The sequence below is a fragment of the Littorina saxatilis genome, linkage group LG1, assembly GCF_037325665.1.
Source record: "Littorina saxatilis isolate snail1 linkage group LG1, US_GU_Lsax_2.0, whole genome shotgun sequence".
NCBI classification, from domain to species: Eukaryota; Metazoa; Mollusca; class Gastropoda; order Littorinimorpha; family Littorinidae; genus Littorina; species Littorina saxatilis.
Window position 1 is genome coordinate 45,722,414 of NC_090245.1, and position 15,307 is coordinate 45,737,720.

General features: G+C 41.3%; 1 protein-coding gene across 1 annotated transcript in view; it reads right to left on the reverse strand.

Annotated features, from left to right (window-relative positions):
• The window catches only part of LOC138971072 (TOX high mobility group box family member 3-like), a 93,328-nt gene that overhangs the window by 47,627 nt on the left and 30,394 nt on the right, over nt 1-15,307 (reverse strand). The window lies entirely within an intron of this gene.

The following is a 15,307-nucleotide window of genomic DNA, read 5'->3' on the forward strand; positions in this document are numbered from 1 at the left end:
GCACATTTACTTCAGAGGTTGATACAGATTTTAAATCCGTAATGCTGTGCCAATTTACTTCCGAGGTTGATACAGATTTTAAATCCGTAATGCTGTGCCAATTTACTTCAGAGGTTGATACAGATTTTAAATCCGTAATGCTGTGCCAATTTACTTCCGAGGTTGATACAGATTTTAAATCCGTAATGCTGTGCACATTTACTTCAGAGGTTGATACAGATTTTAAATCTGTAGTGCTGTGCCAATTTACTTCAGATGTTCTGAAGACCATCAAACATCTTACCCCGTCTCTCAAGCACGTACAGTAACGAACTAGACCGTTTGTCTCCACGCCAGCCAAAAACCTTTGTTCGCTTATGTATTAAATTAAGCCGCATAACGACTCGCATTACAAGAGGACAACGAAAACCTTCAATCCTTTCACTGCCATCATCTCTCTTTAATCAATATCCACTCTCGTTTCACCAGCTTTTGATGTCAATATTCTTGATGTCTTTGAAGATGCCACTCATCAGAGAGAATGGGATGGAAGGGGGAGGGTTGGCGAATAATTGGCCATTCACGCTATATCGCACTCACAAATAATTCCCTGTCCACATCAAAGACACAAAAAGACTTTTACTGCCTCTTGTGAGAATAATGGCTGAAAGAATCTAAAACCATTTTATGGTCAAGTGACTGATTGGTTGACAGAGCACGGGAATGACAAACTATTGGAATGACCTTGGTTGCGATGTGTTTGTCTATTTGTGTCTTTCTGTCTGTTAATTTGTCTCTGTCTGTTTGTGTCTTTCATTCCGAGTGTTCGTGTCTGTCTGTTTGTGTCTTTCTGTCTGTCCGTTTCTGTTTGTTGGTCTGTTAGTCTCTGTGTACGTGTGCGTATGAGCAAGTACAAGAATGCATGCGGGCATGTATAATATAATTTCATAGCAAGCGTGTACAAATGAGTGCATGCGATTGCAGACAGAAGACAGACAGATACACGTATAGACAGATATGTCATTTGAGAGACAGACGGACAGATGACGAAAAGAAACAGAAGAACAGACGTGAGAGAAATCAAGTGTGTAAACTGAAACTTCCACCCCGACAGCCGCACCGTACTCCAAATATTACTATTTGCCCGACCAAATAAATCAGCATTGTCTCCCTTCCCGCTCTCCCTCTGAAGAGTTGAAAAGAGTCAGCGGTGCTGATTAAAACCGCCACAATGGCTCTAATTAAACATGAACTATCATCTTCCGTACTTATCTTCCCTTCACTGCCGCTCCAGCAAATCAAATTGTGATGATGTCACGCGTGAGCGGTTCGTTAGCTTCCAATCAAACGGGAGTTATATCAGAAGTTGATTGCAGTTCTGGCAGAACAAATGAGGCGTCGCGGTCGGCATTTTTCTCAAGGTCAACCCAGCGGACACAATTTGTAACCTGGCCTATTTCATCAATATTCCCTTTGTGCATAGCACTTGGTCTGTTAATTACGATTTTTCCGCATCAAAGATACATTATTTAAGGTAATTAATATCGGTGGCGGAGCTAGACCCGTGTCTGCTTTTGAGTGAAACCGCTGGGAAAAGCAAACAATCTTTACACTGTACTGTGTTTCCTTCGCTTTTTTTCCTGCAGAAAAGATGTCAATACATTTGCTTGCTATCTCTGTTAATTCACTGATATATATAGAATAATACTCACAACAACCAGATTTGTTTTTATGACATTGACAGGACCTATACAGTTTCTTTGTTCCTTTTGACTTGTCTTTCATGCTGAAAGGCGTCAAAATGTTTGCTTGTTATCCGCGCTAGCACACTGAAATGAAATAATATATATTCAAAGAAACCAGATTTGTTGTACGACATTGACATGACTAAGCTCCATAGCGTTCAGCATGACTCGGTGACGTCATTCCCATGCTTCAAAGATGGTTGCTGCATCCGTTTGCGAATATTTCGTGCCATTCTATTACCTGGCATTTCAGACACTAAATATTTTTAAAAAGCCCCCAAAGTCGCGTCTACATTAAAAACAGGCTGGACCATTTCCAACATCAGCCATATGGATTGGAACTGAATGCTAGGAACGCATACACTAAATTACAAAGAAAAAGAGCAGCCGTATCAACAAAGTCTGCATTATTCAAAACACAAAACACTGAATGGCTTGCAAAATATCAAGTTCTCTCACAACCATGCTCAATCCGGAACGATCCCTCAAAACATGAGTCATTGATCTTTAGAAGTCAAGTCTGCATCAATTAAATGTTTGTGTTATTCATAAGAGGAATCGTTTACATGCAAATGGTGCGGCTGACTGCACGCGTTTCAATTATTCAGGACATTATTGTTCCAGGCTAGATCTTTGGAAGGGGAGGAAGAAAGGAAGTCTGACGTGTACACCCACGTGATGTATTTTGTCTGAAAGGGACACACGGGTGTGGCGGCATCTAATGGACCAATTGATATCATATTATTAACCACTGTTACAGTGACTCTAAGAGCTCCAGTTGAATGCCAATATTCTTTGCTTTTCTGCATTCCTTTCAGGTAATACACATTTACATGCAAAAGTGTTCGGTCATTTGTGATCATTGAAAATCAAATATGAAAGTACGGATGCAGTTTGCAAACTGTTACCGGCATACCATACCAGTCAGTCATCAACGACTGAGAAGTAAGGAAGGAAAGAAAATGCAGACGGAACCACGCGTTTAAACAAACAAGCTAGTAAGCAATCACACAACCATGCAAGCAAGTGTAATGTTACACCAAGCAGTTGAGATTGGACAGAAGTACAGGGAAATAAGAGTCACTGGAAACGCATTATCATACTCTCTTTGATATAATTATTACACAAACTTCTATTTTCTCAGTCTATATTATCAGTACTTGATCAAAAGATGTTTGAGAACCCCCCCCCCCCCCCTCCACCATCCCATCTTCCTTAATCTCATTTAATGTCCACACTATCTATAACTTTCCCATCTATCAAAGCTGCCGACAAAGTTGTTCTCATTGAGTCTGAAAGCACTCGTCTAATTACATGTTAGACGATAGAAAAGCGGCATTGTTGATCCATTCGATCACCCGGAATAGGAGAGGTTGTTTTCCCAGGCTACAAAAACCCTTGTGGAATAATTGTTCGCTGGCCAGGTGCAGACGGTTTCAGTCACAAAGCGAAAAAAGTTAGCGGTAATTTGATACTCAAAGACTTTCGAACATTATTTTTGTAATTTGCATTTGTGTTCTCCGACCGCTATTGTTGTAACTTCAGGGCCATGCTCACCTTAGGATTTGTTTTCATTCTCTGCCGGAATATTTTGCTGTCGATTATTTTGTCAATAACTGTGAAACCAACGCGGTGCTCTCTCTCTCTCTCTCTCTCTCTCTCTCTCTCTCTCTCTCTCTCTCTCTCTCTCTCTCTCTCTCTCTTTTTTTTTTCTTTTCTTTCTTTCTCTCCCTTTCGCTCTCTTCTTCTTCTTCCTTTTAATTTAATCGCTATTTTCATACACCTCGAATGCTATCTTTTTCAGCAAAGTGACTTGCCTTTTCGTTTACCGAATCTTCGCACAAAAACGTGACAAGATAACAATGAACATGTACTCACCCGTACCAGAAACACGAACAATACAAACGTCGAAACCGGTCTTGTGTTTTTATTGTTCGTGTTTCTGGTACTGGTAGTTTCATTGTTATCTTGTTCTTGTTCTTCTCACCTGCAGTCTCTTGTTCCTATTCTGAGAATCTTCACACGCTTTCCTTTTTTCTCAGGGGCGTTTGTTTTCAAATTCAGTATTAGTATACTGTGTCCTCCTTACAACTGATGTTTGTTTCCCAAACTACCCGCGTGCACGCCTCGAGTCTCATCCACTGCGCCACACCTTTTCCACGAATAATGTAAACCTGGCAAACTGGATCGGTCTTGTTTTCGCATCCAGAAAAAAAGGGAGGCAACCCCTGTGAACTCGGTGCCGTTATTAAGGGAGGGGAGAGAACTAGGTAATCAAGCAACGACAGATCAAGATCAATGGGGCTTGTCATATCATTGGCAATATCGAAAAGAATACACGAAGAGAAGGAGGGAGAGGAGAAGGTAGGGAGAAGGTAGGGAGAGAGAGAAAGAGAAAGGGAGAAAAAACGCGTGTGTTCTGTCTGTGCCTGGCTGTCTTTCTGTCGATATGGCTGCTTGTATGGGTGCGTGCGTGCGTTCGTATATGTGTGTGTGTGTGTGTGTGTGCGTGCGTGCGTACGTGCGTGCGCGTGTGTCTGTGAATGTGTATGCATGTGTGTGTGTGCGTGCGTCTTTTGCCAACAATATGACAGAAATTTGAATACAAAAATACTTAACCTACAATCAAATAAAAAGACAAATGCCAAATGCTTTAGCCATCAGTGCAGCTTCACTTTACAAATACAACCACATTCAGCACGACAGTCGTAAAGCAATCACACTTTCTATCTGCACTCTCTGCCATCAACACCTCAATATGAATAACAACATGTACAACAACAACAAAAAGACCAACATAACCATAAACCTGATAAGCTGCAAGAAAAACCAACATCAAAGACAGCAACTTGCACACATTATTTCTCCCATTCATAGCAGCCAGCAAAACCACCGATAATGATCATTTCCGACCCCTTTTTTTGCCCAACAGAAGACGCATATCCACAATAGTGATTGAGCCATCAACGCTGTTTATGCCCGCCCAATTCCGAGAGCTACAAAATCAACTGCCTCGTAAAAAGCAGCTATTGCCACATGGCCAAAGGCATATCAACGATTTGCCTATAACTTCGTAAAGCTCTCATAAAGCGGCCATCGACTTCAGAGATTGGACAAAGCCACGTCACATCAAATAATTCGCGTGAAGTTACGACCGCTGAGGCAAATCAAGGCAAAGATGGGAATATAGGACAAGCAGAACTTAAGACGGTAAATACAGAGCGTTAACCATGCCGGTGCAACGTCACAATAACAAAAAACAAAAAAACAAAAAACTATGAACTATAAAAATGACAGAGAGACAGAAGTTTAAAAGGCACGAATGACAGAAATGACAGAAGTAAATAAACCTGTGTCTTTATACTAACATTTAAGCAACAGTCCCTCAGCTAAAGAAAACCAACTACTCTGACAAACAAACAAACACACAAACTGAAGAACAGCTGGACTTGATGCTTCACTCAGGCAATTTTTGTTTCTTTTAGTTAAATGTGGACACACTCATTTAATTAAAACAATAGTAATTAGATAAATGCATCCACTGAAGGAGAAGACATACCATTGTGCAAAAGCCCTCTCCAGCCTCAAAAAACATGTAGTTATAGTCGACCAACTACGCCAAAAGTGCACTGAACACAATGACAACCACTGTCATAGTAATCAAACTCTTATCTCACATTCACAAGCACGTGCATCAACACTGGCAACTCCAACACATACTTGTACACGGAAGACAAAACACGGATCGAAAAATCCCCACAGGAAGCCGGTATACGCCAGGCCCAGATTTGTAATTATGGCGGACCAATCGAGGCAGAAGTGCAGAGAATGACAATGGCAATTCGTGTCGATGAAAGGGTAATAAGGCATCGGGCCGTATTGAATAACCCGCCCATAAACAACCAATGTCAACGCTGGATATTTGCCTCAGCACGCTCTAGCAGGCACACTATCACTGGAATTACGCTTCAGCTACACGGACATTATGATGGGGGGAGGGGGGAGGGGAGATGGCTAGTTGTGGACGGTAGCAGCACGTAAGGGAAGTGAAGCGGTGGGCGGGGACATGAAAGAGAAGGGGTCGTCGAAGATGACATGGAGTTATCATAACCAGCACACAATCTGAAAATATGGAAGAAAAGAGACAAGGGCCGGTATGTAGGAATCGAGCTCAGAGACTTTAGTCCGCGATAAACTGCATTGAGGGTTAACTTTATCCCGGATAAAAAGTCTCTAACCTCGACTCTGGCATATCAGCCAACAAAGCAAAATGAGCTTGGCAGTGGAGTGCACCATACAGACAGAAAGCAAGCTGCACAGACAAACACATGCAAGAGGGAGGAGGAGGGAGGTGCGGGGGGGGGGGGGGGGGGGGGGGCAGAGGAGATAGGGGGACACAGAAAAAGAGGCATGCGGACATATATGCAGATAGTGAGACAGATAGTCACCGAAAAGACTAAACAGCGAGGGCATAGTGGAAGAAAGACATAGCTGTAACCAACCAGAAATGCAAGATCCATGTAAAAAAAAAAATTAAAAAAAAGAAGAACCCACGTGCAAAGCATATATTAAGATCAATAAAAACAACACACAAAGTTACGTTACGTCTTATCAGGATTACCTCTCTTTGCTGAATTGATTGAGAAAACGCTTAGAAATTATGTTGTGCTTTTTGGTCTTTCGTGCATTTTTCTTCCTTGCCTTCTGTCCGTCTTGTTTTGTTGCATTGAAATTCGGATTATATAGATCTACAGGGAATTAAAAAGCCTACCAATCCCATACACTTTATCACATGCTAGATAGTAACAATGGAATCATTCGCTGTTTCTTCCTCGAGGAGCATAAGTAAACGGAGACATTGAAACAACAAATCGGAGCGTCGGCTATTTCTTTTAAACCAAAACCAATTTGTTAAGCTGAAAAATAATAGAATAAGATTGATTGAGATTTTCACACTGAAATGTACTGTTGATCGCCTGTGTCTTTCCACAAATAAAACAGCTTATTTGCGAAAACGATAGTCATCTGTTTTCTGCGTGAAAAAAGACAGTTATATTGGAGGATGTTTTAAGTTCATAAAGAAAATAACAACTAGAACAACAATATTTTGGATTCATGTTTCTCTTTGTCTAAATCTCCAACTTAAACTTTACGAAGAATTGAAGTGTTCATGCTTTCAGAAGGCCAATTTTCTAAACACACGTACACACACACACACACACACACACACACACACACACACACACACACACACACACACACACACACACACACACACACACACACACACACACACACACACACACACACACACACACACAGCAAACAAACAAAAAACAGACAAACAAAGAGACAAACAAATTAAAATATTTAGTCAAAACTTGACTAAATATAAAAAATCCGTTGAACTGGTATGACTACTGTTCAAATTATTGAAAAGTTCGTTATTTTTATTGAACAAAATCTAAAAGCAATTATCTCATTCCTACTCCTCGAGGCATCCCTCGAGGTTGTCGAATCAGCTGCAAAAAACACGTCACGTAATGAAAGGGCTTCATTTGAGGATAAAAGTTATCCTTCCAGTTGGCGGTGCAACTGAAGAAATATGATCGGTCGACGAATTAATTACAGGCGTTTTGTAACGGGGAAAAGAGGGATGATCAATTAACTTCCAAATGAAACACAACAATATTTTGAATAAAAGAAAAAATTCGAGTGTTGTTGTTGTTTTTGGATGTGTGTGTTGTTTTGTTGTTGTTTGTTTGTTAAATTATCTCTGGTTACAAAATCCAAAACCAAGAATGGTAGACTATTGGAACGTTTTAATTATGACAAAACAAAACCATTTATTCACTGTACTGCGACCCAGCGGTCTTTTAAGCGGACAGACAAACAAACACTTCTCTTATCTCACAAATTGTCGCTCAGAAGACACAAGCGTGGCAATGTATATCATAAGTGTTTTAGTTTTTCTGTCCGCTTAAAAGACCGCTGGATCGCATTACAGTAACATTTTTTTGTTTTGCCATGAATTAAACGTTCCAATAACATCTGAATGTTGGAACGTTTTGTGCCATGAATTAAACGTTCCAATAACATCTGAATGTTGGAACGTTTTGGCAATCTTTCTGTTTTTGGATTTCTGGTTACAAAAGGATGTCTTCAGGAGAAAAGAAGAAACAAAAGATAATTTCTTCCTATCAGGTTCATTAAAGATAACGCACGTCCGTATCACCTAATTCCTTTCCCTGCACACCACTGAAAATGAATTAAAGGCTGACATAGTCCTATTTAATTAGTTTAATTACTTCCAGGGCTTTTCCCATCGTTGCGGGGATGTATAAATTAAGCTTCCTGCAAAGTTTTAGGTTTGAAGTCCTTACCAATTACGAGAAATAATTAATTCTTTATTGCATTGTTTAGTAACAGTTCTCCAGAACTTGGGCTATTTTTAGACCGTTGACATCACTTCGTGACGTTTCGTAAACCAAAGATGGCGTTTGAGACTGTTCTGTTTACATTCGACACTACCAACACCACTTTGCAATACTGAAATTATTTTTTCTGTGTTCAAAAGCTACAGCCAATCGTTATTATATCCCCTTAGGTACAGTTTTATAACATTATTGGCACATGTAAACAATATGAATTAATTAATGAACGCTACGAATATGGCAGCCTTTAAGACAGCAAGGGCTAAAAAAAAACCCAGCCCAAAACAGCAAAAATCCTGTTCTCAATGGGAATATTCCTTACATCTCCCGCCAGGCCTTGTCTGCTGACGTCACTGACATGTACTGTTTTAAGCTGCATGATTCTATCTATCAGAAAGCACACAGGCAACAACAACAACAACAACAAAGTTTCCATTAAGCAGTTCCAGCTATTTACTACAAAGACAAGAGTTCATTCATCCTTTTGGAAATGCGACAAAAGAAATCAGTGCTTCGGGGAGACACGCGCTTTCTCTTTCTACAATAAAAACAAAACAAAAACAAAAAAATCCAAGTAGATTTAGTTTAGTTTCTTCCGTTGCATTGTCCATCTCGAAGGCAAAAGAAAGAGATAAGAGCAAACGACAGCAACCCAATCCAAACGACTCATTCACCATCCACAATTTTAAGGGATATCACTGACTAGCAAAACCAATCTCCTCAGGGGTAGATCTGCTTTCCTTTCACATAACGAGTCAGTCATAACGACAACAGGCTATCTCCTTGCTACTTTGCCATCAATCTCAACAATAGCCCAAAAGTGGGACACTGATCGTTTATTTTAGATGAACGGCCAGGGATGCATCCATTATGCATGAATGGCTCTCAGGAGAAAACCAAGGGAGGTAATTTTCGCCGGGTGAATGGCACCACCTAGTGGTTTTTTATGCAACTACGAACGCGTTGCGTCCATTGGTCCTCCGTGCACTCATGTGATGAGCATCCAGGTCGCTGATTGGTTGATAATAAGCAACAAACCAAGTCATGGTGGAAAACATTACGCCAGTACTTCGAAGCGACAAAGATGATCTTTGTTAGTGTCTTTTCAACGTTTTGTATTTAGTACAACGTACATAACTACAATAATTACAGAACATAAAATAAAGTTAAAAGCTTGAAAATAAGGGGGGGCGGGGCGGATTTGAATGCAAAACCACTTCGACCAGATTCAATTTCCAATCCAGAAAAGGAGAGAAAAGAGCAAAGGAAGTAGATAGGGAGGAAAGACAAAACAAATCCCATCTGGATGGAAAATCCTGGAACTGTGATACATGGCATATCATTCTGATAGTAAAGAAAGAGGGGGGGGGATTCAAATCTACATACACAGATGTATCAGTTTTCACATTTTCAGGGCATTGGCAAAATGTCCTTTTCGAATACAGACACAATACGGGTTACTAGAAATGACAGAAATGATTGGCACAGAAAAAAACCACGAACCTTCGATGAGGACTTTTTTCTGTAACACTATACAGTTCTCCGAAAGAGAAGAGGAAAAAGTCCATTATGGGATGAAAATATCATCAAACAACACACGAGTCAGCACGTAATCTCCAGTAATCTCTTTGACAGGAATCATATGGAAACCCCCCTTCCCCCCCCCCCCCCCTCTCTCTCTCTCTCTCTCTCTCTCTCTCTCTCTCTCTCTCTCTCTCTCTCTCTCTCTCTCTCTCTCTCTCTCCTCTCCATGTCTCTTTCTGTGCCATTTCCCACCAAGCTACTGAACACGACAATTCAATAAAACGACAAGAATCAAGTGAAACTCAAGCCTGTGGCAGATTGATAGTCACCGTGTACTCCGATCAGGGCAATAATAACTTAGCCTTGCGGTTGCTGAGGCATACACGAGGTCTTCTTTCATGGAACAATATTTCACTGTCCGCGTCCATCATCTACACTAATCTTCGCATGTGGTCGGCAACTGTTTCGTGGTTGTTTTTCTTGTTGTTGTTCTTGTTGTTGTTGTTGTTCTTGTTCTTGTTCTAGTTCTTGTTGTTGTTGGTTACTTTATCTTTTTCCCAAAGTGAGGCATGCTAATGTCAAATAGTATTTTTTAGACATTAAAAAAACAAGAGGCGAAGCCTTCAAGGCTCACGTAAGAAATCGACACAGTAACACAAACTCAATCACTCCGTCACACATACACACACACAGTAAGCATAGGTGACACGGTGCAAGAGTGCGAGACACTAGATCTAGATCTGTCTGTCTGTGGCCTACTTACGGGGACACGACTGCCTGAGATGGCCAGATCCGACACTGCGCTTTCGACAGCGCTTCCTCGCGCAGACACTGGAAACACGCTGTGCAGATTAACCTGTAGGAAATCTCCTTTGGTATCTTCTTTATCTATTTTTCTGGAGCTACGAAACCGAACAATGTGGAAATCGTCTTCTCCGAATCGGCGAACTGCAGCTCGGTGAAAACTGTATCTATACCACAATCCTTCACGCGATCTGACCTAACCTTGACCCCTGACCTGGTCTACATACCACACACGACACAAACCAGTCACCTGTTTTTACCCCCCCAAAACTCCCCACCACCCGTTTTCTTTGGATACACACTTTAACTACATACGTGCCGACGAAATGTTGATCATTGCTTCAATACTTTGAAGCTGTTGCTTAAATAATAACCAGGTAAAATTAGTATTTCGGTGTTCAGTCAAATGTTAAAGTTTCTACCACAGACATACATACATACGCACGCACGCACGCACAGACAGACAAAAGTTAGCATCGCATAGGCTACACTTACGTGAGCCAACAAACAAAACAAAATAGAGATACAATGTATTAAAGGAAAAAAAGGGTCAAAACGGAGAAACCAACACTAAAATTTGCATTTAATTTCCAAGAAATGAATCCGTGTTTAGTTTAGACCCCGGTCGCGGTGCAATGTAAATTTACCCATGGAGAATGCCCTCTTTCCGCCCCCCTGCTCATTTTCGCGCAAAGCGACCATGATTTACCAGGCCGCTCGGGACGGATGTCAATTGGAAATGGAATATCAAAAGTTTTAGCACATGATTACCAAACATCGATTGTGCATTTGCACAAATTAAAAACGCAATTAAGCGTGCGCGGGTCTGTTGTGCGAAGCTGAAAAGACGGGAGATAATTCGAGCCATTACCCAACTGTTTTTCCATAATTGGATTCTCCGGCTAAATTGCTTTTTCCTTCAGCTGATGAACATTAACCTCATCATGTTTGGCATACAGAGGCCACTCGGAGGTAGCGACCAGCAAGGCTGATTTAATCACAACTCGAGTGCAACATCACGCTGCAGTGTCAAAAGAGAACAGACTGAGGGACTAATTAGGTCGATTGCACTCTTGTTTTTTTTTCTCGCACTGTACCACACACACACATACACAACAACACACATCTCTCTCACTTTCTCTCTTTCTCTGTCACTCTCTGGTTGTCCTTCCGTCCGTCCGTCCGTCCGTCCGTCCGTCTGTCTTTCCGTCCGTCTGTCTTTCCGTCCGTCTGTCTGTCTGTGCCTGTCTGTCTGTCTGTCTGATCTTAGTGTGAAAACACACACACACACACACACACACACACACACACACACACACGCACACACACACACACACACTCACTCACTCACTCACTTACTCACTCACCAACAAAGCAAGGAGGCAGACAGACGAAACAGAGAAAGGAAGCTTCACAAGTGCAGGGATTGGGGGGTAGGGGGAACAAAGTTTTTTTTGCGCAACGTAAATCCCGGGGGAGCGAGACGGGTCGAAGGAACAGAGTGCGAACGAATGAGCAGAGGAGACAAGGCGAAAAAAGAAAGGGGGGAAAAAGCAATCTCATTTGCATGTGAGCGCCATCTATCACAAGCAATCTGGCACTAAGAGACACAGGATCCCATCAAATATTGTATCGATTCTCGGGCAAGATGTCATTACGCGGCGCCATTGCTGTAATTTCCTCTAATGGAGGCCTCCTCTTCTTCGCCATAAAAGGCCGCCAATTTGGAAGTGACCGCCAACACGACTTGGACCCAAAACGAGGCAACTGTCATGGCCGCGTACCACCAAACGCGTCTCCTTTCACCAATGAGCGCTAGCTGCAGAGGGGAGACAAGCGCAGCATTGTATGATTGATACTTCCCCAAGCCAGGGTGTAATAAAAGCCTGTCGGCAGAAAATCGCCTGCAACTGCAGTCATAAGCGAGCCATTATGGGGCAGGAAACTTTGTGTCATGGCGCCCAATGAAACTCGCATCAGCCAGGCCCATTTTTTCCGCTCCCTGCAGATTGTGGACGCACAGTTTCCCATTTCGCGCTACGACAAAAACAACACGACGTTCATGCGGGGAAAACGAGCGTGATCGTTAGTTTTGGCGCGCTATCAAAGCGGGATTGATCACGATTAATCATCATTTCAGCACGACACCTCGTGATGGATGGGACTAACTGGGTCAATAAAAGGCAATTAACCCTCCCCCAGATCACCCGCCATAACGCCAGATTTGCCTACACAACTGGAGGAGATAAAAATCACCATCGACATTCATCCCTCGCCGACTCCTTTTTCTAACGGCACGGAAGTAAAGTACCGTTAGTAAAGGATAGTTACTGAAAGCAGGGATCTTGGAATTCATTCTGACCCGGTCCAAACCAAAAGACTGAAACCTTGGGTATTTGTACAGTTCACGGGGTGATGATTGAAAAGACAAAGAAACACTTGCTCACATTTTAAAGAACACTATTGTACGCATTCCGTGCCTGAGAATTAAAGCCTACACAAACAAAGTCAAAAGTTTAAAGGCACACTCATTCCCATGTTAAACATCTGAGATCTGCCCAGGATCAGAGCATCCCGCCACTTAGACACATACCCAAAATCAACACCCTGACTGCTTCATGTGGTGAGCTCAACTTTTTTTTATGAAGAGACGAATTCCGAAAATAACTCTGTCGGGTTTGTATAGTTTGTGAAAGAGTACATACCTTTGTTTTCAGGGGGGCAAACATCCATCGGGCCAATCACTGGCGCGGAGTGTGAATGAAACACGTGGACATGGAGCACGTGTGCATTCCCCCCCCCCCCCCCCCCCCCCCGTAAATCAAGGGTAATCACTCTTTCGCAGCCCACACAACCCGAAACAGAGTGATTTGTGAACATGGTCTATTAGTGTTACGAAATTAATTAAATACCAGTGTACAAAAAGCACCTCAGCTGTTCCTTTTTATATTTAGTCAAGTTTTGACTAAATATTTTAACATCGAGGGGGAATCGAAACGAGGGTCGTGGTGTATGTGCGTGCGTGTGTGTGTGTGTGTGTGTCTGTGTGTGTGTGTAGAGCGATTCAGACTAAACTACTGGACCGATCTTTATGAAATTTGACATGAGAGTTCCTGGGTATGAAATCCCCGAACGTTTTTTTCATTTTTTTGATAAATGTCTTTGATGACGTCATATCCGGCTTTTCGTGAAAGTTGAGGCGGCACTGTCACGCCCTCATTTTTCAACCAAATTGGTTGAAATTTTGGTCAAGTAATCTTCGACGAAGCCCGGACTTCGGTATTGCATTTCAGCTTGGTGGCTTAAAAATTAATTAATGACTTTGGTCTTTAAATATCTGAAAATTGTAAAAAAAAAATACAAAATTTATAAAACGATCCAAATTTACGTTTATCTTATTCTCCATCATTTGCTGATTCCAAAAACATATAAATATGTTATATTCGGATTAAAAACAAGCTCTGAAAATTAAATATATAAAAATTATTATCAAAATTAAATTGTCCAAATCAATTTAAAAACACTTTCATCTTATTCCTTGTCGGTTCCTGATTCCAAAAACATATAGATATGATATGTTTGGATTAAAAACACGCTCAGAAAGTTAAAACGAAGAGAGGTACAGAAAAGCGTGCTATCCTTCTTAGCGCAACTACTACCCGCTCTTCTTGTCAATTTCACTGCCTTTGCCATGAGCGGTGGACTGACGATGCTACGAGTATACGGTCTTGCTGAAAAATGGCATTGCGTTCAGTTTCATTCTGTGAGTTCGACAGCTACTTGACTAAATATTGTATTTTAGCCTTACGCGACTTGTTTACATTTAGTCAAGTTTTGACTAAATGTTTTAACGTAGAGGGGGGAATCGAGACGAGGGTGTGGTGTATGTGTGTGTGTGTGTGTGTGTCTGTCTGTGCGTGTGTGTGTGTAGAGCGATTCAGACAAAACTACTGGACCAATCTTTATGAAATTTTACATGAGAGTTCCTGGGAATGATATCCCCGGACTTTTTTTTCATTTTTTCGATAAATGTCTGTGATGACGTCATATCCGTTGAGGCGGCACTGTCACACCCTCATTTTTCAATCAAATTGATTGAAATTTTGGCCAAGCAATCTTCGACGAAGGCCGGACTTCGGTATTGCATTTCAGCTTGGTGGCTTAAAAATTAATTTATGACTTTGGTCATTAAAAATCTGAAAATTGTAAAAAAAAAATAATATATAAAACGATCCAAACTGATTTACGTTCATTTTATTCTTCATCATTTCCTGATTCCAAAAACATATAAATATGTTGTATTTGGATTAAAAACAAGCTCTGAAAATTAAAAATATAAAAATTATGATCAAAATTAAATTTTCGAAATCAATTTAAAAACATTTCATCTTATTCCTTGTCGGTTCCTGATTCCAAAAACATATAGATATGATATGTTTGGATTAAAAACACGCTCAGAAAGTTAAAACGAAGAGAGGTACAGAAAAGCGTGCTATCCTTCTCAGCGCAACTACTACCCCGCTCTTCTTGTCAATTTCACTGCCTTTGCCACGAGCGGTGGACTGACGATGCTACGAGTATACGGTCTAGCTGAAAAATTGCATTGCGTTCAGTTTCATTCTGTGAGTTCGACAGCTTGACTAAATGTAAAATGTTGTATTTTCGCCTTACGCGACTTGTTGGTATGTGACCAAGTGGAGGGATGGTCTTATCCCATGTACAAATCTGACCAGATCTGAGAAGGTGAGGCGAACCTAAAAGACAACAAGTCGCGTAAGGCGAAAATACAACATTTAGTCAAGCTCAGTCGAACTCACAGAT